Genomic DNA, 24,727 nt, shown 5'->3' on the forward strand with positions numbered 1-24,727 from the left:
TCCACCAATCCCAACTCTGCTACCCACACACTGAGCACGCTGCTCTCCTCCAATCAGGAGCAGGATCAGCTCCTGCAGTTTATCAGTCAAATTGGCAAGAAGCAGCTGCGTAGAGGTTGTTTGGTCTCTCTCTCAGCGCCATATTGTGGGAGAGCAGATGAATAGAATAAGTCTTAATTCCAGTAACAGTCTAGTCTCAATTGCTCCCCACAAAGTCAATCCAGAATTTTATAGCCTGCAAAGCTCTCATATATAAGAGAAGGTGAAATAAAGACCTTCCATAACAAACAGAAATTGAAAGAATTTGTCACCACTGTCCAGTCTTACAAAAGATGCTTAAGGATGTGCTACCCACAGAAACACAGAAATATGGTCATCATTATGAAAGAAGGTTAAGGCAGAAAATCTCCCAGTAAAAGTACAAAGAAAATCCAAAGTAAACAATAAGAATATTTGTGGAAAAATATCAGGGCCAAGTCATTATTTATCAATAGTAACCATGAATGTAAATGGCCTCAACTCCCCAGTTAAAAGACACAGATTGACTGAATGGATTAAAAAACAAAACCCATCCACTTTCTGCTTACAAGAAAAACATCTCATCATCAAAGATATATGCAGATTGAGAGTGAAAGAATAGAAAAAGACAATCCATGCTAACAGAAATCTAAAAAGAGCTGGTGTAGCTATCATAATATCTGACAAAATAGACTTTAAGACAGAAACTCTTAAAAGAGGCAAAGAAGGACACTATATGATGATTAAGAGATCAAATCAACAGAAAGATGTGACTATAATAAGTGTACATGCACCCAATTACAGGGCACCTGGCTGCTTAAAAGAAATGTTAATGGATCTAAAGGGAGTCATAGACTCTGCTACAACAGTAATGGGGGGCCGGTGCCACAGCTCACTTGGCTAATCCTCCACCTGCGGCGCCAGCACCCTAGGTTCTAGTCCCAGTTGGGGCACCGGGTACTAGTCCCGGTTGCTCCTCATCCAGTCCAGCTCTCTGCTGTGGCCCGGGAGGGCAGTGGAGGATGGCCCAAGTGGTTGGGTCCCTGCACCTACATGGGAGACAGGGAGGAAGCACTCGGCTCCTTGCTTCAGATTGGTGCAGCGCCAGCCATGGCAGCCATTTGGAGAGTGAACCAATGGAAGGAATACCTTTCTCTCTTTCTCTCTCTCACTGTCTATAACTCTCTCTCTCTCACTGTCTAACTCTGCCTGTCAAAAAATAAAAAAATAGTAATGGGGGACTTCAATACCCCACTTTCTGCAATGGACAGATCAACCAGACAGAGAATCAGCAAGGAAACAACAGAGTTAATTGACACTATAGACCAAATGGACATAATGGATATCTACAGAATTTTTCATCCTGCAGTGGGAGAATACACATTCTTCTTACCAGTGCATGAAACTTTTTCTAAGATAGACCATATGCTAGGCCATATAGCAAGTATCAGTAAATTAAAAAAAAATTGAAATCATACCATTCATCTTCTCAGACCACAATGGAATGAAGCTAGAAATCAACAATTTTATAATTGCTAGAACATATGGAAGGATATGGAGACTGAACAACATGTTCCTGAATGAACAGTGGGTCATAGAAGAAATCAAAAAAGAAATAAAAAAAATTCTGGAAATAAATGAAGACAACAATACAACATATTAAAATTTATGGGATACAGCAAAAGCAGTGTTAAGAGCAAAGTTTATAGCAATTGATGCCTACATCAAGAAATTGCAAAGGTACTAAATAAATGAACTATGGATGCGTGCATGTAAAGACCTAAAAAAAGATGAACCAAACCAAAAATTAGTAGTAGAAAAGAAATAATTAAACAAGAATAAACCTAATTGAAACAAAAAAAAATACAAAAGATCAGTCAAATGAAGAGATGGTATTTTTAAAAAATAAACAAAATTGTTACACCATTGGCCCAAGAAACCAAAAAATTAAAGAAGAGGGAGAAGACCAAAATCATTAAAATCAAAGATGAAAAAGGAAATGTAACAACATATACCACAGAAATAAAAAGAATCATCAGGAATTACTATAAAGAGCTATAACAATAAACCTGGAAACCAAAAAGAAATAGATAAATTCCTGGACACATACAATCTACCAAAATTGAGCCATCAAGACACAGAAAGTCTAAAGAGATCAATAACCAAGATGGAAATTGAATAAGTAAAATAGATACTCAGAGCAAAGAAAACCCATGGACCGGAGAGCTTCACTGCTGAATTCTACCAGACATTTAAAAGAAGAAACTCCAATTCTTCATAAGATATTCAAAACAATTGAAAGGGAAGGAATTCTCCCAAACTCCTTCTATTAAGTCATCAACACCTTAATTCCCAAACCTTAAAAAGATACAACAGATAAAGAGAACTACGGACCAATTTCTCTGATGAAAATGATGTACAAATATTCAAAAAATACTAGCCAATCAAATCCAACAACACATCAGAAAGATCATTCACCTGGACCAAGTGGGATTTATCCCTGATATGCAGTAATGGTTCAACATTCACAAATCAATAAATTTGATATATCACAATAAGAAACTGATGAACAAAAACCATATGATAATCTCAATAGATGCAGAGAAAGCATTTGATAAAACACTACACTTGTTCATGATAAAAACTCTAAGCAAACTGGGTATAGAAGGACATTCCTCAACACAATCAAGGCAATTTATGACAAGCCCAGAACCAGCATCTTACTGAATGAGGAAAAGTTGGAAGTATTACCACTAAGATCCAGAACCAAAGATGCCCACTCTCACCATTGTTATTAAATACAGTCCTGGAAGTTTTAGCTAGAGCCATTAGGCAAGAAAAAGAAATCAAATTGGGAAGAAGGAAGTCAAACCATTCCTATTTGCAGATGACATGATTCTATATATAGGGGATCCAAAAGACTCCACTAAGAGACTATTGGAACTCATAAAAGAGTTTGGTTAGTTACAGGATATAAAATTAACACAAAAAAGAAATAGCATTTGTATATAGAGATAATACCATGTTTGAGAAAGAACTTCTAAGATCAATCCCATTCAAATAGCCATAAAAAATAAAATACCTTGGAATAAACTTAACCAGGAGCTTCAAAGATCTCTATGATGAAAAGTGTAAAACATTAAAGAAACAAATAGAAAAAGACACTATAAAATTGAAAAGTCTTCTATGTTTATGGATTGGAAGAATTGGTATCATCAATATGTCCATTTTTCCAAAAGCAATTTACAGATTCAATGTGATTTTGATAAAATAACAAGGATATTCTTCTCAGATATAGAAAAAAATGATGTTGAAATTCATATGGAAACACAGGAGACCCTGGTCAGCTAAAGCAATCTTACACAACAAGAACAAAGCCAAAGGCATCACAATACCAGATTTCAAGACATACTACAGAGTATTTCTAATCAAAGCAGCCTAGTACTGGCAGAAAAACAGGTGAGACCAATGGAACAGAACAGAAACTCCAGAAACCAATCCATACATCTACAACTAACTTTTCTTTGACAAAGGAGCTAAGCACAGACAGTCTCTTCAATAAATGGTACTGGGAAAACTGGCTTTCCACATGCAGAAATGTGAAGGAAGACTCCTACCTTACACCTTATACAAAAATGCACTCAAGATGGATCAAAGACCTAAATCTATGAGCTGATACCATCAAATTATTTGAGAACATTGGGGAAACCCTCCAAGACATTGGCATAGGCAAAGAGTTCTTGGAAAAGACCCCAAAGCACAGGCAATAAAAGCCAAAATTGACAAATGAGATTACATCAAATTGAGAAGCGTCTACACTGCAAAAAAAACGCGAGCAAAGTGAAGAGGCAATCAACAGAATGTGAGAAATTATTTGCCAAATACAGGCTAATAATCAGAATATATAAAGAGATCAAGAAACTCAACAACAACAAAACAAACAACCCAGTTAAGAAATGGGCAAAGGACTTAAACAAGCATTTTTCAAAAGAGGAAATCCAAATGACCAATAGACACATGAAAAAATGCTCAGGATAACAAGCCATAAGGTAAATGCAAATGAAAACCACAATGAAGTTTTATCTCACCCCAGTTAGAATGGCTTTCTAACAGAAATCAAAAAATAAATGCTGGTGAGGATGTGGGGAAAAAGGTACTCTAATCTACTGTAGTTAGGCATATAAATTGGTACAGCCACTATGGAAGACAATATGGAGATACCTTAGAAATCTGAATATAGACCTACCTTATGACCAGCCATTCTACTCCCGGGAACTTCCCCAACCAAAATAAATCAGCATCAAAAGAGTTATCTGTACCCCATGTTTATTGCAGCTCTATTCAGAATAGTAAGATATGGAATCAACCCAAATGCCTGTCAACTGAAGATTGGATAAGGAAATTAAGGAATATGTATAGCATGGAATACTACACAGCAGTAACAAAAATGAAACCCTGGGGTTTGCAACAAAATGGATCAAACTGGAAAACATCATACTTAGTGAAATAAACCCATCCCCAAAAGACAAATACCATATGTTCTCCCTAATCTATGGTGACTAATAGAGTAAGGGATAATCTATAGAAATGAAATTGATACTTTGCAATGCAAAGAATTTGTACAGCCCTTGTCTCAATTGTTGTCTCAATTGGAACAACTTTATTTCTCATACTATTTATTGTATTCTTTACTTAGTATAGGGTTAATCTTATGTATATAAAGGTAATTGAAAATAGATCTTATCAAAAAATAAGAATGGGAATAGGAGAGGGAGGAAGAAGAAGTGAGAAATGCTAGTAGGAGGGTAGGATGGGAAGAATCACTATGTTCCTAAATTTGTATATATGAAATGAATAAAGTTTGTATACCTTAAATAAAAGGTTTCTAGTTTAAAAAAAAGTGAATGAAACGCAGTGTATTAATGCAAACCTGCAATACAGCAATGTGCTTTTTTAGGGAATATAGAATGCATGCCACATCTCTGTATGAGTAGGTTTTATTTATATCCTCAATTCATGAATGAAAAAATTGAGCCTTGTAGAGATTTAGTCCTTATTTGCTCAAAGTCACTCAGCTAGAAAGTAGGTGATGTAATATTCAATGCTTTTTTTTATTCAATGCCACTTTGTCCTCTCTCTTCCCAATGGTCATTAAGCCATCTTGTCATACTTCCAGATTACTGAAATCGTTCTTTTACTATGCATTATATTTCATATGTAAGCTAAGGAAGACTAGTTGATGTAGAATAATCTTCCTAAAGATTGAAAGATTCTTCTTTTAATAATTAAATTTTTGTTGTGGGACAGAGTTCTAGTATAGAAATAAATGGATTTTGGTTATAGGATTGGGCAAGTCTCTTTTGAACTTTTTGAACTGGGTCAGATCACTAGGTCTCTGTAAGCTTTCATCTTCTTATCTTTAATTGAATAAATACTATGTACCTTAATGAGATAGAGAGTCAAATAACAATATATGAATGTATTCTATGAAATGTAAACTGTTATAAAATGTCTTTTAAAAAGACATATCACAAACAATTGCATGGTAGGAGAATGGGCTAAACTAAGACATATGTTTAAATGACTTCATGTTTTTGCCTCTCTTCATATATTTATATATATATAAATACAAATAAATACATGTGTATATATTAAAGCTCTTTTCCCACAAATCTTTTTAAAATGAAAATAACTTTTGGAGAATGTATGGAGTTCCTTTAGTTGAGGTTTTTCTACTAATTCCAACCAAGGAGATCCAAATGGACTGGTTCACCAGGCTGAAATGAGAGGCATCATGACCACGGAATAACAGATGGAATCACACATTCACTGCTAATTAAAATCTTCGAAGGGTCTGCAAAGGATAGGAGTAAATACTATATATTTCTCTTATTTAAAACAGCAGCAGATGCAGATTTATTTCCCCCCTTAATGAATATAGGATTTCCATCTGTTATCTTTTATTAAATGCAGCAACTAATATAGAATAAAAAATAGAACTGGAAAGTTTGTCATTCTTTCTTTCATATTAGGCTATTCTTTCCTAGAATTAGATGATGACATTTTTGCTATCAAATCTACCTAATCTACCTCATCTACCAAAGCTACCTAAGCCACCAAATCTCAAAGCTACTTGTCAGTCCTGATTAAACATAATCACATGAATGCCTGCTCTTCCTATTTTGACTGCATAATGTTAGAACAGTTTGGTTCATTAATATACATCCCATCCCCTGATACACTTGTCTTCCTGTCCCAGAACTACTGAAAGGTTTAGACTACATTTCAGTCTTCCATGCAGACTCACCTGTGAATGCCTTGAATGCAGAAGTGAGCAACATGAGGAGAGAGTGGCTCTTCAAAGAGGTGGGCATGGGGACAATTGTGTACTTTGTGGCAGCTGTGGTGAAGTTTCTGGTATCTTGTCTAAGCATGTCAGGTGGAAAATAGTACCCAGTGGAGGCAACAGTGCCCTTTTAGCAATAAAAATCCTTGAGAAAATTGAGCATTTTTCATAGTTTCCACGGTTGATTGCACTAAATCTTTTTTTTTATTCTTTTCTGGCCCTTCCAGAGAAGTTTATGAGCTACCCAGAATGCTTTAATAAATCCTTATCTGCTCTAAGTAGCTAGAGCTGGTTCTGATGTCTAAAAGAGTACAGATATTTATAACAAACACTATGTAGAGTTTAAATAGGGTAGACCTGTGTTTATTGATACACTTTGGCAAACACTGCTAATTGCCTGCTCAATAGTCATTTCACCTTTTTTCTTATTAACAGAACCCCCTTTTGTAGGAGACACCAAAGTCTGCCATCTTGAAAATTGCATTTTCTAACTTCTCTTGCAGTCAAGTATGACTATGGACATAATTATAGCCACAGGATGTTAGCCAAGGACTTGTGGATAACTTTGCTTCTCTGCTATAAGGACCACCTTGTTATACCTCTTTCCTGCCTGAAATGATAGATGAATCAGTTGTAGCTTAGATGCCCATCTTGAGATTGTCACAGAAATGCCCAGAATGTGACAGAGACCTTGTGCTGATGTTCCTCAGCCTCAGTGCCAATGTATAACAAGCATTTGTGTTACCTCTGGACTTCCTTTTGCATGAGAACAAGATAAACTCTTGTATGCTTTAGATGCTGTGTTTGGGCAACTAACTCTAACTTGCTTTACTAGTTGACGTTATGTATTTATTTCCTAAAGGTTCCAAGTCTGAAACACGGTGAGTTAGGAAGAGGATACCATCCCCTCGCAAGGATGGCACATCGAGCTCTTAAAGACCAAAGAACAGAAGTCATAGGAAGATGTGTTTTAGCTCTCTCTATAAAAGACTGTGCTTCCAAAACTCCCCAAACATCAAAGATACTTAATTGAAGTTAATGAGTTCTAATGGGTTCCTAGTCACTGAAATTGTTCAGGCATAGGCTAAGTGACCTTTCGAAGAGGACAAATCATTGTCAAAAAAGACAAATTTCATTCTCTCCAGTTCTACAGTTTTGAGGTTCCATGTCAACATCTCATCCACAAATATGCTTCACAAAACCGCAACAACCTGTTTGTTGCATTTACTTCTGCCATCTTTGTGAAGATCATACTCATCATCAATACCATGTGTGTTAGGGGGATACTATTTTTGGTGTGTGTGTGTGTGGGTGTGGGTGTGATTTTGTACCCTACAACTTGCTGAATTCTCTTATCATTTCTAATAGTTTATTTTTGTAAAATTTTTGAAAAAGATTTTTTTTAATTTATTTGAAAGGCAGAGTTACAGACAGAGATATCTTCTATCTGCTGGTTCACCCCCCAAATGGAGGCAATGGTCAGGACTGGGCCAAACTGAAGCCAGGAGCTTCTTCTGGGTCTCCTATGTAGGTGCAAGGAGAGGCCCAACATTTGGGCCATCCTTTGCTGCTTTCCCAGGCCATTAGCAGGGAGCTAGATTGGAAGCGGAGCAGCCAGGACACAAACTGGCAGGAATCCGGCACTGGAGACAATGGCTTAACCCACTGCACCACAACGCCAGCCCCAGGAGGATTCTATTCTTGACTGGGTGCCAAGAAAGGCTTTGGGAAGAATAGAAGGTGTTGAGGATAAAGATTAAGCAGACTAGAAAAAAAGGTGAATGATGAGAGGACAGCAGTGCAAGCAGAAGGAAGCAAATTGACTTAACTAAAGCAAGGATTAGAAATAAGAAGATTATTAGATTCAGTTCCTGGAAAATAAACTATGACTAAAAACTTGAGGGCACAAGGACCAGGTGGCTATGAGTAGCCACACTGGGAGGCTGGATAAGGACCTGGAGAATAGTTTCAGCCAAGGGAGAACATGCTAGGCAGAGAGCCTACTTTCTTCACGTTATCAAACTGCAAAAGATCACTCAAGCACAAAGAAACGTGGTGGGGTAAAAATAATATCACACTCACATCTAGTGGTGCCTCCTGTTACATGCTGACCCATTTGCAGCCTAATATGCTGAGATTTCTCACTGGTACAAAAGTAGTTCCTTGCACTCCAAGTTTGTTTGGCTGGGCATGATGTTCCTGATGAGTCATTACAAAAGCATGGTCCTGAGAGGGGATTAGGAACCAGTGTTCTCAGGTTCTCTGGGCAGAAAAGTGAGAACACAGGGATCCAGGGTGTCTCCAGGGTATACAGACCCTGACAGTTCATCACCTGCAATTCTTTGTCTGGGCAACTTGGCTGTCTCCAGCAACAGTCCTCTGGGCCAGAGATGTATCATTTTTCTGCCTGCTCATCCCAGGCGTCCTTTAAAGTGAAAGGCACCTTGATTTTGTCTCATGTTCCTTACCCTCCAGTGCCTAAGGCCCTGGTGTTGGCTAACATTTCAGGTGGTTGGAAGGAGGCATACTTCCTCAGTGGTGCTAACGAGACTTCCCCACTAACTAAGTCAGAAGTCCCCAGAACAAGGTCCCTGGCCTGGCTCGCCTTCAAAATAGCAGGTGATTCAAGGAGCCAGAAAACACAGTCTGCTTAGACTTCACTTCCTCTTGGCTGCCTTTGAGGCTAGCTAGGGTCTGTTTCTCGCCCTTACACAGTTCCCTGTCACGGCTCAAGCTGCTGAGGAAGCGGCTGGCAGAGGCTCAGCCTAGAATGCCCCTCTCTTGGCACGCTCCCTCCACCATGCAGCTTCCTTCTTTCTGTACCAGATGCTTCAGAGAAAGGCTCTTGTCAAGTTTTACACAGGGCATTATCAGATGTGAAATGCCTCTTTGATTCATCTGCTGGGCCCTCTGGTACCTCCCAATTCTACTAGCATCTAATCTCAAGCAGCCCTTCAGCCCCCCAAAATGTGTGTAGTCTTTCCAGCCAGCCTTCCCAAAGGCTTAGGAATATTCAGTTGTTTATCCCAGGTAGCTAAATTCTTGTGAAAATTACTTGAGTTCTTGGCTTCTAAAAAATGATTTTTTTTTTCTCTCAGAGAAACTGGTATTTGTTGAGGAAGGGATCAAAACAACAAAAAGCAGTTTTAATGTATATTGGCAGCCCATCTTTCTTGAAGTTGAAAATGTGATAAATACAAGATCAAGCCTCCAGGCCTCCCTGTTTCCCTGAAGCTCTGCCCTTCACTGCCAGCTGTCCCCATTCTTTTACCTTTTTTGCTAAGTAGTGCTTCTTGCTTCCCTCAGATATGGCTTCTGGTCCCACTGCATCTTAGAACGTCTCATAGACCATAACAAAGACAAATGATATTATTGAATGCTTAAATAAGACAGATTCCATGAATCTTTGCAACTCCAGCCTGTGGAAACACACTCAATCTGTTCAAAATTCATAATCTAACTGTTGCTATCACTCATGTCATGTTAGCTGTCTTCAGTTATATTAGATCTCTAGGAGGCAGGGCAGCAAGATTTAACTCAATTTAATAAATATTTGGTGAGAGCTATAAGCATGGTAGCATCTTCACATAGAACCACACGGGAATAACAGATTTTTGATGAGCACTCTATTTTATATTATGCTGGGGGCCTTTATTTTTTGTTGTGGTATTTTCTTCTTTTTGAAAAGAAAGGAGAATACAACCACTAGTCTCTTATCACAAATTAGGATTTTACTGAAATTTCAAACTGTTACATTTCAGAGAACTTCCAGACACCTTCCAAGTAAGAATGGTTTTAATAGTGGAAGAAAACATTACTTATGCAATGGCATATTTCATGCTAAAATTCCTTTTATAGTTTCAAGAAATTAAAGAGAGGGCCTGGCATTGTGGTGCATGCAGTTAAGCTGCCATCTGCCATGCTGGCATTCCATATGAGTGCTGCAGCTCTGCTTCCAATCCAGCTCCCTGCTATTGTGCCTTGGGAAGCAGTGGAAGATGGCCCAAGAACTTAGATACTTGCCACCCATGTGGGAGACCCAGCTGAAGTTCCAGGCTCCTGTCTTCATCCTAGACTAGCCCTGGCCATTATGGACATCTGTGGATGGAAGCTGTCTCTCTTTTTCTTTTTCCCTCCCTTTCTGTCACTCTGCCTTTCAAATAAATAATAGAAAAAAAAAAAGACATGAGAGAATAACCGAGTAAAACCCAAGCAAATGATCACTCCATGTCCTGTCTATTATGGAAATGGTTGATTCTAAGGACAGAGACTTGAGAAGCTTGCAAACACATTCTGATTTTTCTTACTCTGTCCATCTCAGTTGTAACTGATTATTTTTCCCATCACGGTGGGAGGTTAGTTTATAATAAAATGGGCTGACATAAAGAACATACTGGAAATATGTGTCTTCAGATTCCAAAGAAGTCTAAGAAAGCTCTTGGACAATATCACTCTAAGGGAGGAAAAGATGTGTTTTTGGAGGCTTTCATGCCTCTTGTGCTCTTCAAAACCTTGAAATAAGCTTCAAAAGCAGCATTAAGCCATTATTTACAACCTTCTCTTAAGTGATCATAATTCAATGCCATGGTCATGAGTACTGTGGATGTGGAAGGAAAACGGTGTCCACGAGAAGGACAATATTGGAAAGGGATTGACCCTGTCCTCACACTCCCCCAAGGCAGGAAGCTTGTTGCCTCCACGTGTATGTAATATGAGCCATGCTAACAAGGTCACCCACAGCCAAGTAATTCGCCTTTGATGTCAGAGTATCTGCTATGCTATGGACTTTAGATTTGGATTCTGCTTCTTAGTAAAGAGATGACTTTGGTAGCAATGAACAATAGCAGCAGTAGCAGCACGTACTGAGTCATACCATGTACCAGGTCTTGCCATTAACACTTTACATTTATTCACCTATTTAATGCCCACAAAACCCGTTTTTCCTTATTTTAAAACATAATTTAAAAGTTTATATATTTCTTTTTTTTAATAACTTTTTTTGACAGGCAGATTGGACAGTGAGAGAGAGACAGAGAGAAAAGTCTTCCTTTGCTGTTGGTTCACCCTCCAATGGCCACTGCGGCCGGCGTGCTGCAGCCGGCGCACCGCGCTGATCCAAAGCCAGGAGCCAGGTGCTTCTCCTGGTCTCCCATGGGGTGCAGGGCCCAAGCACTTGGGCCATCCTCCACTGCACTCCCTGGCCACAGCAGAGAGCTGGCCTGGAAGAGGGGCAACTGGGACAGAATCTGGCGCCCCGTCCGGGACTAGAACCCAGTGTGCAGGTGCTCAAGGCGTAGGATTAGCCTAGTGAGCCGCAGCGCTGGCTAAAAGTTTATATATTTCTTTGAAAGGCAGAGAGAGACAAAGAGAAACAGAAACAGAGATAATGTATCTGTTGATTCATTCCCCAAATGCTTACAATCACTGCAGCTGGGTCTTGCTGAAACTAGGAGCCTAGAACTCAACCTCGGTTTCCCCACGTGGGTGTCAGGGACCCACATATTTGAGCTGTCACCTGCTGCCTCCCAGGGTGTGCATTAGCAAGAAGCGGACGTGAGACTTGAACTAGGCACTCCAATATTAGGGCCTCCCAAGCAAGCCTGCTAACCACTGTGCCAAATACCTGCCCTACAGTGAAGGGCTTCAGTGACAGGAATTTGTCTAACATTACAAAAGCTTTCCATTGAGTATTAGTTTCTTTTCCATAAAGTATTAGTTTCTTTTCCATAAAGTAGTAATCATTTAGTTACACTGCAGGGGTATTGTGAAGATTAATGAAATAATAAAGAATCTGGCATGTAATAGAAGCTAATTAAGTAGATAGTATCTATGATTCTTTTATTCTAAAAACACTTCTAACACCCTCCCGATATGAATCTATAATGGCTCCTCATTTTATTTAGTGGTTGCTTATGTACCAAGCTCACAAGTCTAATAAGAACCAGAAAAGAAACACAAAGCAATCAAAACAATCCAATTGAAATAAACAATCAAACAACTCTCTTACTCAGGAGCCTACCAGATCCCCTGGGAGTCGCTGTGAGCATATTTACTCCAAGAGAGCCCGGTTCTAAGGAGCATGGTTCATAAGGCTCCCAATGCATGCAGGATTAGAAATGCAAATTAGAAGGGGAAGAAGCCGCTAGGAGCAAGCATGTTGCCAGTAGCAAATCCTGACAGCTGACAGTCTGCTGCACCAGGGGAAAACCAGAGCACCTCAACACCCAGCCAGGAGAGAGCCAACTGCAGACCATTTGGACTCCCCAAGGCAGAGAGGTGTTGGCGGTGGTAAAGATGACCAGCTCCCTGGGAAGCCCATCCGGATGCTTCTGCAATCATTTTGGCAGACTCGCTGCTCTTCCTCTAAGTCTCAACAATATCCTACCCATACTCTGTTCACAGTTCTAGTACAGCCTCTGTATGAATGAAGTAATTATCTTTGGCATTCCCATCCTAATGAGAATGTAAGCTCTTTAGATGGAAAGGCATTATCGTACTCAGCTTTGTCTCTCTGAGTCTGCCGTGTGGACAGATGCTCAATGTATGTTTGTTGAATGGATGGTTACTGATTTAATACTCTACCAGAGAAAGAGACAGGAATTTCAGTTCGTGGTTTCAAAGCTGAAAACAAAGCAAAGGATTTCGAGAGAATTGCCATTCAAAGCCATTACAACTTTTGAAGGTTTTCACTTCAGCTGGTGAGCTTCACTGGCCTGGAAAATGAGTGTCAGCGAGGAACACATCATGACATGAGGGATCTGGAGAAAGGAGGTATCGCTGCATATGGGAGCCCCTGGGTAGGCAGAAGACAGGAACAGTGGCAGGAGAGGAGGCTGAGTCTTAATGAGAACCTGGGAAATTAAGTAAAGAAAAAGGCTTCAAGAAATAGTGAATATGAGAGATGAATATGATTAGTGTCACAACTATGCTTGATGGCCAGCCCTTCTAGGCTTTTGTCAGGAATTGGAGTAGCATTTCCAAGGAAATTGGAAGACTGATTTGATTAACTTTGCAAGGTGGCTTCAATCTTATCCATTAAAATATTTTTATAATTATATTTTTATAGATAATTTTGTATATAAAATTACATATTTTTAAAATTTTTATGATTAATTTGTTTGAAAGGCAGAGAGACAGAGAGAGGGAGAGACAGAAGTAGAGATCTTCCGTCTGTGGATTCACTCTTCAAATGTCTGCAATAGTCTAGGCCAAAGCCAGAAACTTGGAATTCAATCCAGGTCAACGTCTGGGTGGCAGGGAACCAAGTACTTGAGCTTCTGCCCCCTAGGGTGCACATTAACAGGAAGCTAGGACCGGGAATCAAACCCATGTGCTCCAATATGGGATGCAGGCAATCCAAATGGTATCTTAACCGCTGCAACAAATGCCTGCCCCAACTGTATCTATTTGAAACAATGAACATAAGGCTGGATAATAAAGGAGACAATAATTCCTCAGACAAATTGTGAGGCATCTGTGCTTTCAGGGAAGGATACCCTCACAAAGTCAGAAAAAAGGCTCTGGTTGACAAAGAATTAGACCCTGAAAGACTGAGGAATGGAAAACTCATGAATAACAAGACAGCATTGTTTTCAGGACTGAGAGCAAGGCTGAGAGAGAACATGAGTGACGAGTGGATCACATGTTTTGGGGGATGGAGTTACAAGTGGGTATCTAGGCTGGCGCCGCGGCTCACTAGGCTAATCCTCCGCCTTGCGGCGCCAGCACACCGGATTCTAGTCCCGGTCGGGGCGCCGGATTCTGTCCCGGTTGCCCCTCTTCCAGGCCAGCTCTCTGCTGTGGCCAGGGAGTGCAGTGGAGGATGGCCCAAGTGCTTGGGCCCTGCACCCTATGGGAGACCAGGAGAAGTACCTTGCTCCTGCCATCGGATCAGCGCGGTGCGCCGGCCGCATCGCGCTGGCCGCGGCGGCCATTGGAGGGTGAACCAACGGCAAAGGAAGACCTTTCTCTCTGTCTCTCTCTCTCTCACTGTCCACTCTGCCTGTCAAAAAAAAATAAAATAAAAAAAAAAACAAGTGGATATCTAAACGGCAAGTCCAGAGATGGAGCAGAGATAGGAGAAATATCAGACTGGTTTCTGGGATCTGAATTCACACGTGATCCATGCTCATCGTCTCAAGTAAAATCAGAGAAGAAACAAGAACTCAGACACAGGCCATGAGCAGCCTGGTAGAGCTCCCTTCCCAATCCAGGAATAGGGGAATGGTCTCTGTGCAGGTACAGGAGTGGGCAACCAGGGAAACAACAAAGGACTAGACGGGCTCCCCAAGCTGTGTGTGGCCCTGCACTTCCCAGGCACAGAGCATAAGCCATGTCTCCTAGAGAGTTAACTCACTAAACTCTGAAAATCCCAGACCAAGCAGCCTTGGAATGGGTTCCTGAATGAACACTACTGAAAATTAGGTGGAGGAGATCAGCCTGAATATCAACAAAGAGAGAGGGCAGCCTGGACCAGAAACCAGCCCTCTAAATCATGGCTTGACACTGAAGAAAGCCTGAGAATTAGGCACAACGTAATAGAAGTGACTGTTTCATCTCTGTGTTGTTGGGAGAGCTGTTGATGGACTAAGTTTCACACCTGCAAAAACACTCCCCTTTGGCCAAATCATGATGGACCCTAAACACTGACCAAGGCTGGGAACCAAAGGCCTCTTGCTTGACTTCAAGAGGATGAAAATAGCACACAACTGACCTACTTTAAACTTCACAAACAATCTGAACCCAAACTTGAAAGGTCACCATGTGTTTGGTCAGATTGTGTGTGATGAAGTGAATTGCAATGGGTTAAAGGTGAGAGTAGGCAAGTGAGGGGTGCTTCAGGGCTGTTTGGCTTTGCAAAGGTGGTGCCCTCCTCCTTTACATGGCATCCTGTGGTTTGTGCTCTGAAGATTGCACTGGACAGCGGGAGAAAAGGTCAATTAAATGCGTGACAACCTCTCTGTGAAAACAGAAGCAAGAGCAAGCCCCATGCTTGTGTTCTTTCCATTTCCATAATCATGAATTTCATTCTGCTGTTCAGACAGACGCCTGGGAACATAAGTAGAATTTAAATAAGCAAAAATCTTCTGGTTCAGCCTATTTTCCTTTCTTTTATAAACTTGGTTTTCACTGCTGTTCATACACATTTTCTACCTTTGACAGATTATATTTAGGTCCTATATTTTTTATAGTTTTCAGAGGTATGAATAAGTTTCATATGTAAAATGAAACCTGTGAAATTTCTCTTCTACCCTAGGGAAAAGAACTCACCTGGCACCTGGAACAACTTTGCAAATTGTGCCAGAAACAAGAATTAGGTTTTACCAGTGAATACAGGTTTATACAGCCTACAAGTTGTCTTGTAAATAACATTATAGAATGGAAATTCTTGCCTTTATAGGATAATCTGATCTACAACCAGACCAGACCAGATGATGGTTATCATACCATTATCCCTATTGTCAACCAGTAAGCTTTGCACTAGGCAAATGTGTGTGTGTGTGTGTGTGTGTGTGTGTTGAATTAAATGGAAATAGAAAACAGTGCAGGGTCACAAGTAATTTTGTGTAGCATTGCATTAGTGTGGTCTGACATACAAAATACAATGGAATGAGTGGCTTCAACAACAGTAATATATTTCTTTATGGTTCTATAGCCTGGAAGTCTGCCATTAGGGTGCCAGTGTGGTTAGTTTTGGATGAGGGTTCTCATTCTGGCTTGTAGTAAGTCACATGTTCATTATGTCTGCAACGAGGAAGTTTTTCTTTCATTCTCTCTCTCTCCTCCTCTTACAAGGTTACCAGTCCTGTTGGTTAAGGCCTCCACCTTTATGACATCAGTTGACCTTAATCACATCCTAAATGCCCCATCTCTAGACTCAGTCACATTTTGGGGGGAGGTACAGCTTCAACAAATGAGTTTGGGGGGCACAATTCAGTCTATAGCAAACACCTTGTGTACAATTTTCTATGGTTACTCAGCAGGTGCATTCCCTTAGGGTAGCAATTCTGGGTTGTCACCATATTGCATATTGAGATTCTTAGTGGTTCCAAGACATTCAACGTACACTAGGGAAATAGAAAATTTGTTCAGGAAAGACCACTGGAATTTTCAGTCTAGAAATAAATATTCTCTCATTTGATCAAAAGCAAGAGGGCTTCAAAGTAAGTTCAGTCTAATAAAGGAAGAATCTTTCATATAATATCTGATATATTCCCTTCAATGCAAGGCTTTCCCCTAAAATAAGCTGTTTATGAATCAGCCAGGACCATGGCCTAATAGTCCCACAAGTGAGAATCCTTAATTCATTTATGCATTTCAGAAGATTCCCTCCTGTAAATATATTCTCCTACCATCACCATACTGTCCTACATTATTTCTCTTTGCTTATGTACACTCTGTATGCCATTTAAGAAATCCACAGACTTAGGATTCACATTGCCATTTATGTAGGATCCCATCTTCAATCACTCACATTCTACCTCCAAAGAACAGAACTAAATGGATATTATACCACAATAATAACAAGCAGATTCCAAGATCTTTTCTTGCTCTACCTCAATTATCTGAATATAAAATTATCTTTCCTTCTTTGTGCTTCTGTAGCATGTAAAATAAATTTTCTGTTTGTAAGATTCATTTGGCATCTCACTATTTACTGTAGTTTTCCTCAAACTCAACCGTGTTCTAAGGAAATGTTAGTTCTCTGTAAGAATTTGTGCTGGTACTGTGGTGTAGTGGGTTAAGCCACTGCCCGCAGCACCAGCATCCCATAAGGACACTGGTTCAAAGCCTGACTGCCCCACTTCTGATCCAGCTCTCTGCTGATGGACTTGGGAAAGCAGCAGAAAATGGTCCAAGTGCTTGAGCACCTGCACCCATGTGGGAGACCCAAAGAAGCTCCTGGCTCCTGGCTTTGGTTTGGCACAGCTCTGGCAGATGCAGCCATTTGGAAAATGAATCAGCAGATGGAAGATATCTCTCTCTCTCTTTCTTTCTCTCTCTCTTCATCACTCTCTATAACTCTGCCTTTCAAATAAAACAAATATATCTTTTAGAAAAAGAATTTATAGGGGATAATATATGTATTTTATTTCAATGATAATCTAAAAATATTATATGTGTGCTCTGGATTGATGAATATCTTATAGCTGAATTACATAATATTTTGTTTTGGTCCCCAATAAGTACCACTTTAATTATTAACAAGCCAATATGAAAATAACATAGGCAGGCTAAATATGCAAATAATGCTTTTGCATTGAATGAAAGCTAAATGAAGGTAAGATACTCTATGTGTGGAAAAATGTACTCATTAGTTGGAAAAGAAAAAGTGCTTGGCAATTATGTCATCACTCAGCATGCATGGGAGAGTCATCTCATTACTCAGCACATAAGCAAGCACGCATGTCAAACTCAGAAGACCCTAGATCATGGAGTCAATGCTGCATTCCTCCTGAAAGTAGCAATTTCAATAACACAATATTAATAACAACCTTAAATTATAATTGTCAATGGAAGTAAATGACATGAGTTATTTTGTTCATATTTAATTTGTAAATTAGTTGTGGTTTTGTAGCTATGTAAGAACTATAGGCATACAGAGTTATACCTACCTTATGGTTGTAAATATTTAAATTATATTAAAACATGAAAATGTAAGTAAACACTAATTTCACAGGCTTTTAAAAAAGTTATTTTAAAAATACAATTATACTATGTTATGACATTTATTTTATTGTAGCCCTTAAGTGGCTGATTCAGTCTTTTACTACTTAACTATTTCCATGTGTTCTTGTCTTGTTGCCCCCCCAAATAAAATATGAATTTCTGCAGGACAGAAAGGAGGCTTTGGGTCATTTGCATTCTTCTTAGCTTGTAATGAGAACATTATGGATGCCCAATAACAATTGTGGATTTTAACTCTTTGATTCAGACTTAAATTATCATTTCATGATATTATCTATTTGTTTTGTTTGTTTTGTAAAGATTTATTTATTTGAAAGTCAGAGAGAGAGAAAGAGTTTGTGTGTGTGTGTGTGTGTGTGTGAGAGAGAGAGAGAGAGAGAGACAGAGAGAGAGAGAGAGCATGCTACAGAGAGATCTTTAATCTTCTGGTTTACTCCCCAAATGGCTATAATGACCCAGAACTGGGGCAGGCCCAAGTCAGGAGCCTGGAACTCCATCCGGGTTTCCAACATAGCTGCAGGGGCCCAAGTATTTGGGTCATCATCTGTTGCTTTCCCAAGAAGGTAGCTGGATGGGAAGTGGAGCAGCCTGTACTCAAACCGGCATTCATATGGGACATGGGATGCTAGAGTCACAGATAGCAGCTTAACCCACTGTGCCACAACTCTGGCTTCTGCTTGCTTTTTTTTTTTTTAAGATTTATTTATTTATTTGAAAGTCAGAGTTATGCAAGAGAGAAGGAGAGGCAGAGAGAAGGAGAGAGGTCTTCCATCCGCTGGCTCACTCCCCAATTGGCCGCAACAGCCAGAGCTGTACCAATCCAAAGCCAGGAGCCGGGAGCTTCTTCCCAGTCTCCCACGTGAGTTCAGGAGTACAAGGACTTGGGCCATCTTCCACTGCTTTTCCAGGCCATAGCAGAGAGCTGGACCGGAAGTGGAGCAATCGGGTCTGGAACCAGCACCCATATGGGATGCCGGCACTGCAGGTGGCAGCTATACCCAATATGTCACAGTGCTGGCCCTATGCTTGCTTGTTTTTAAAATCCACTTTCACGAAAGACATCTTACTGATTTAGTCAAATGGTTCTTGTATCTACCACGACTGCAGGTTAATGATAGCTCATTGTTACTGAATACTGAAATGCCAAGAATTTCTCAGAGCATTCTATGTAGATCCTCTTATATCCTCACAATAACCCCAGAAAAGAGGATAGAGTAATGAACAGATTACTGCTGCCTTCTAATGAAGAAATTAAAGCACAGACAGCCTAAGGACCTTGCCCAAGGACCATATACCTGGTGGAAACAGGGTTCTAACCAAGGCATTCCATGCCCATTGCCCATGGTTTTACCCCCTGAAACTCAAGTTTGCAGTAGGAAAGTAAAGATTACTCCTTTCCTGCACTGATGTCCCCCTGATTCTCAGAAGCCTCCTCAGAAAGTGTAGAATGTATGATAGGGAACGTGTCCACATTCACTCTGTAGGAGGTATGCAACTACCACGCCAGCTACTGAACAGTTACCATACCCGTCTATTATAAAAGTGACACTGACAAGGTAGAAGGTATACAAACTTCAAATTTCCTAAATACATCACTGAAATGCAAATATTTTATTTATTGAGTCTGTTACCTATATTTCATTGGGTCTTTTGTTTGGAATGATGCTTAATAAAAAAAATAGCATTCACTTATTTGTTGAATGAATCAAATCTCATTTTCAAGGTTTGAAACAGTCAACTGCCCCATGGTTTAGGTTCATATTCCATGCATAAAAGTCACTTTATTTTCACTGTCAATCATTTTCCCACTTAAAAGAGACACAAATTCTCAGACCATGTCTGGGTGGCTGACACAATGGATTGTGGCAAAGAAGACTTGGTATTTTTATGATCTTAATGATGTAATCTATTTGGACATAATGAAATACTGGAATAATGACAAGTGTGTCAACTGCAGATCCATTCAGCTGTGGGCAGCAGCACATTATTTTTGCTCTCTGATTTTTCTCTGCCCTTTTGTCTTAGCTGCCAGAAGAGTGGATGGTCTTCTGACAGCGTCTGTCCTCCCAGTGAGTTTCCAGTGCTGACACCTCTTCAATGTAATGAATCTAGTTTTCTTGGTGACTGCACAGAGATCTGATTTCCCAGTAGACAAACTGTCCTTGATTCTGCCCCTGAAGACAAGAGGTTTGCTCTCCTGTAATTCCGTAGACTGCTGTGTCACATCACAGTACTTAGTTCTATTCCAGACTAAACATAAGATTAATCCCAGGGTCATTATCAGCGTGCTAGGTATATGAGTATGTGGTTTGTGGTCTATCTTTACTAGTTCCTGAGACTCATTTATGCAATAGTGTGCTCACCCATTCTTTCAATCCACATTTATTAAATACTTACTCTATGACAGGAGTTAGGTCCTGGGGATATAGAAATGAGTGGGAGAACTTAAAGTGGCTTTCATACAGAAATCAATTTCATACAGAAATTCCATTTCAGGCATGGAAAGCCAAGATACTGTGACAAAAAGTGTTCTGCATGAAAGATCTCTGTGAGTGAGACCCCAGTGGAAAGAAGGGGCCATCAAAGAAGGATGTACTTTTCTCTGAAGGGAGGAGAGACTTCCACTTTACATATGCCCTGTCTAAATACCAACAAAGTTTGTGGGCTCAAAAGGCTTCCATAGCCTTGGCAGCTCATGTCAAGAGCCTTGGGTGGTCACTGACATCAAAAATAAGAATATTAATTGTTAAATCAACAACAGGAGTCACTGTGCACTTACTCCCCATGTTGGACCTCTGTCCTTAATGAGTTGCACTATGAGAATTAATGGTAAAACTTGTCTTCAGATTGTACTTTATATTTTGTGTATCTGTGTGGGTACAAACAGTTAAAATCTCTACTTAGTATAGAGTTGGTCTTCTGTATATAAAGTCAATTTAAAAGAAATCTTGGAGTTGGCACTGTAGTGTAGCAGGTAAAGCCACTGCCTACAGAGCCAGCATCCCATATGGGTGCTGATTTGGGTCCCGGCTGCTTTGCTTCCAATCCAGCTTTCTGCTGTGGCCTGGGAAAGCAGTGGAAGATGGTCCAAGTCCTTGTGCCCCTGTACCCGCATGAGAGAGCCAAAGGAGGCTTCTGGCTCCTGGCTTCGGTTATGCTCAATAGGCACAGTTCCAGCTGTTGCGGCCAACTGGGGAGTGAACCAGCGGATGGAAGACCTCTCTCTCTCTCTCTCTCTGTCTTTCCTTTTCTCTTTGTGTAACTCCGACTTTCAAATAAATAAATCTTAAAAAAAGAATTTTAATGAAAAATGAAAAATGGAATGGGAGAGGGAGTAGGAGGTGAGGTGGGAGGGTGGTAATGGGGGGAAGAAACAGTACATTCCTAAAAGCTGTACATATGAAATTTGTATTCACCAAATAAAAACTTTCTAAAAAAAAGAAGAAAGAAATAAGGGAAAAAAAATGAGTGGGAGAAACATCCAACCTGCTCACAAGGTACTCACACCTCAGAGAGACAAGCAGGTAAGTGTTCGAGGAAGATGAGCCCTGTGATTTTATATGTATATACATATACATGTAATAAGGGTGTGGTGGGGGTGAGGTGGTGAACATAGATTGAAAGAGCACCATTTTGGGCTGGGATAGCATCTTCTTGAAGCCCATTTAGAACAGTACTCTGAGTAACAGGTATGTAAGATTTCTTTTGAGAAAGCATTAAATCTCACCGAGAGATGGTGACCAGCATAATAATAACTTGAAAACTTGTATTGCTATTCTTTTCTGATGGGTATAAATTCATATGAATTTTCACTGTAGCACATTAGAGCATTTTCAATTTAATATAAAAACATGTTAAATTACTTAGTCACATTACCCTACCCATTGTGCACCCTTTGAGTAAAATGTGTGCTTAGAGAAAATGCCAAGTTGTTCCTGGGACTCCTCATAGTCTCTTGAGCAGCAACGTGTATTCCTGTTCTGAGGTGAGGGAGGAAAAATACCGTAAGAGAAAAGAAGTAACAAGAAAATTCATGCAATCTGAGGAAAATATAAAGGGTCATCAAAAAGTTCAGAGGAAATATTATTATGAAAAAATTCTGTTAGGATTTAAAATGCTTTTTTGCCTTCAAACTCGTTGTAACTCAATTTTCCATGAACTTTTTGAACTTCTCTTGAATGACAAGCCTCCAATAACTATAACTAAGCCAATTAACAGCACAGTAGAAAACTCTGTTAAACTCTATGGGCCATAATTATTTTGGCAAAAAAAGTTAAGAGAAAGTTCACAAATAGCTGAGAAATAAATTTTGAAAATGCAAAGTACTGACTTCACAATCAGCCTTTGCTTGGATGGATAAGAGAAGATTTGAGAATATTTACATATCAGTTACTCTAAAAGGTATCTTCAATTTACACTTGCTTTGTATCTTGTCATTATAAAATTGGGTTTTGATCTAAGTCTATTTTGTTTCTTCTTATATTGAATGTTTTGTGTAGGTGGTTCCAAGATTTGCTGACTTATAATTTTGAGACGATGAATGTTTATTCTAGGAAATGACATAGAAAATATTTACCATAGAAAACTAAAGTTTACTTCAATGTTTAAACCATTTACCCTCAATTGTTGATCTTACTCACCAGACTTGAGATGCTTAACCCACCCACTTAGACCTCCCTGATCTGGTTCTAATAAATGCAATTTGTATGAAAAGACTGAGCACTCTTTTAGAATTAGGAACACAGCTAAATGCATTCCTGCTCATAAAAAGCTATTTTTATAACAACAATAAAATGATCCTCACAGATTAAAACAAAATGCAAAATTTTGATTTTCCCCCAAGTTTCTCAACTGCACTCAACACAATTCCTTTAATGACGGCCACCTGCTGCTCCACCCAGTGCAGCAAGCATTCCACTAGCAAACACTGCTGCCCACTCCCTCTCTCCTTAACCTATAAATGTCTCAGAACTCACCTAACTACCCAAACCAAAGTCTTTTTTTTTATTTCTCCCTCCCCTTCTCTCTATTCACCAATGTTTCATCAGGTTTAACCCCAAGCCATATTTAGTAAATCGCCAGGTGGCTACATACTGCTCAGTGCAGTGAATTCTCAGTCCTCAGTTCCTGACCTCCTATTCTTGGCCTTCATATGCCTCTACTTCTTGGTTTGGAACTCAGTAAACTAGATTCAGATGCCAGTATGGTGATTAAGTAGAAGTCCCATAGGTATTATCATTCAGAATCTGTCCTCTTCCTATTTACCTCCCTGAAGGAACATAACACCCTTACTACACAAAGCAAATCCTTTTAGAGACCAGGATTTAAGATCAAATGAGAAAGTTCCTGTGGAAATGAACAAAATCTCAGAACGTTTTCCCATGTTTGGATACTTGATCTAGCTCTTGGATGATTTCAGTCGTGTTTATCACTGCTGCTAAATTGTGGGCTGTTGGACACTTTTCATTCACAGGCTTCAACTGTGGGTGGGGACAGTACAGACAGCTCACAGAAAGGACCAGAAAGTCCCATGTCCAAGGCAGTCTGAAGCACACCCACCCACAGTCTTCTTAACTGACTGCTCTGATCTTTACCCAGGGCCAGCATGGCCACAGGATATAGCTTTTGCTCCTGGCAAGATAGACAACTGTATCACATACACACATTCTTCCTGAATAATTAAACTAACAACAATTACACCAAGATCTTACTGTTTTGTCACCTAAAAAGGTCATTTCCAGATAAATTGATGGTAGGTTCTCTATAATTTTTGACTTTACATCCCCTCATGGACTATATTGGTTACTAGCAAATTCGGCGTAGCTGAAAATGAAGACTCATATACCTCATCACCACATATTGTTTTAGAATTCCTTCTAAAATATTTAAAAGATGACTCCTGTGGGTACTGGCAGGCTATTGTTTGTTTTGCCTTTCCATCTGGAATTCAATTAATATGCTAATAATCACTTTAATTTCTCTTGTTTTGACATTGATCTTATGTTTCCTGGTGGCACATTTATTTTTCTACTTGGGGACTGAAAAATATGAGGCACTTTAAAATGTTTGTGAAAAAAATAGAATAAAAGCTTATTTTGGTAGAAAAAATAAAAAATTTTGAAATTAATTGGGATGATAATGATAATTATCTATATTACTAATTTTATGTTTTGAACATTGCTAAATTACATAAATGGAGTAAATTATAAATAAATTATATAAATGGAACACTAAAAGAGATATGGGTTCGCTGGTGCATGTTGTCTCCTTTTCCCACTCTTCTTTCCTATTAATTAGCTCTGGGTGTCCTGATAAAAGTAACACAGCTTTCCTTGGAACCTCTGGGGCATTTTGCAGGTGCAAAGATGGGAATTTAAGGACAACTGAGTGAGATAATAAGAATGCTCCCAGAAAAGACTGTAGGTAAGTGTGCTACAAACATCCTTATTGCATTGATGAAAAGCCCATCTCAGTGCAGAAAGTAAACTACTCAAAAGATGAGAGAATCAAGATGAGAAACTGTTGTACTGTCAAAGGAGATAGCCATGATTTATATTCCTCTGCTGACTCATGTAGGGCTTTGCACAATGCTGGGCAAATGGTAGGTACTTTGATAGAAGTTAATTTGATAAACTCTTCAACTGATGCCTACTCTGTGGATCTGTTCCTACTTCA

Source organism: Oryctolagus cuniculus, chromosome 3 (genome assembly GCF_964237555.1).
Source record: "Oryctolagus cuniculus chromosome 3, mOryCun1.1, whole genome shotgun sequence".
Lineage (NCBI taxonomy): Eukaryota > Metazoa > Chordata > Mammalia > Lagomorpha > Leporidae > Oryctolagus > Oryctolagus cuniculus.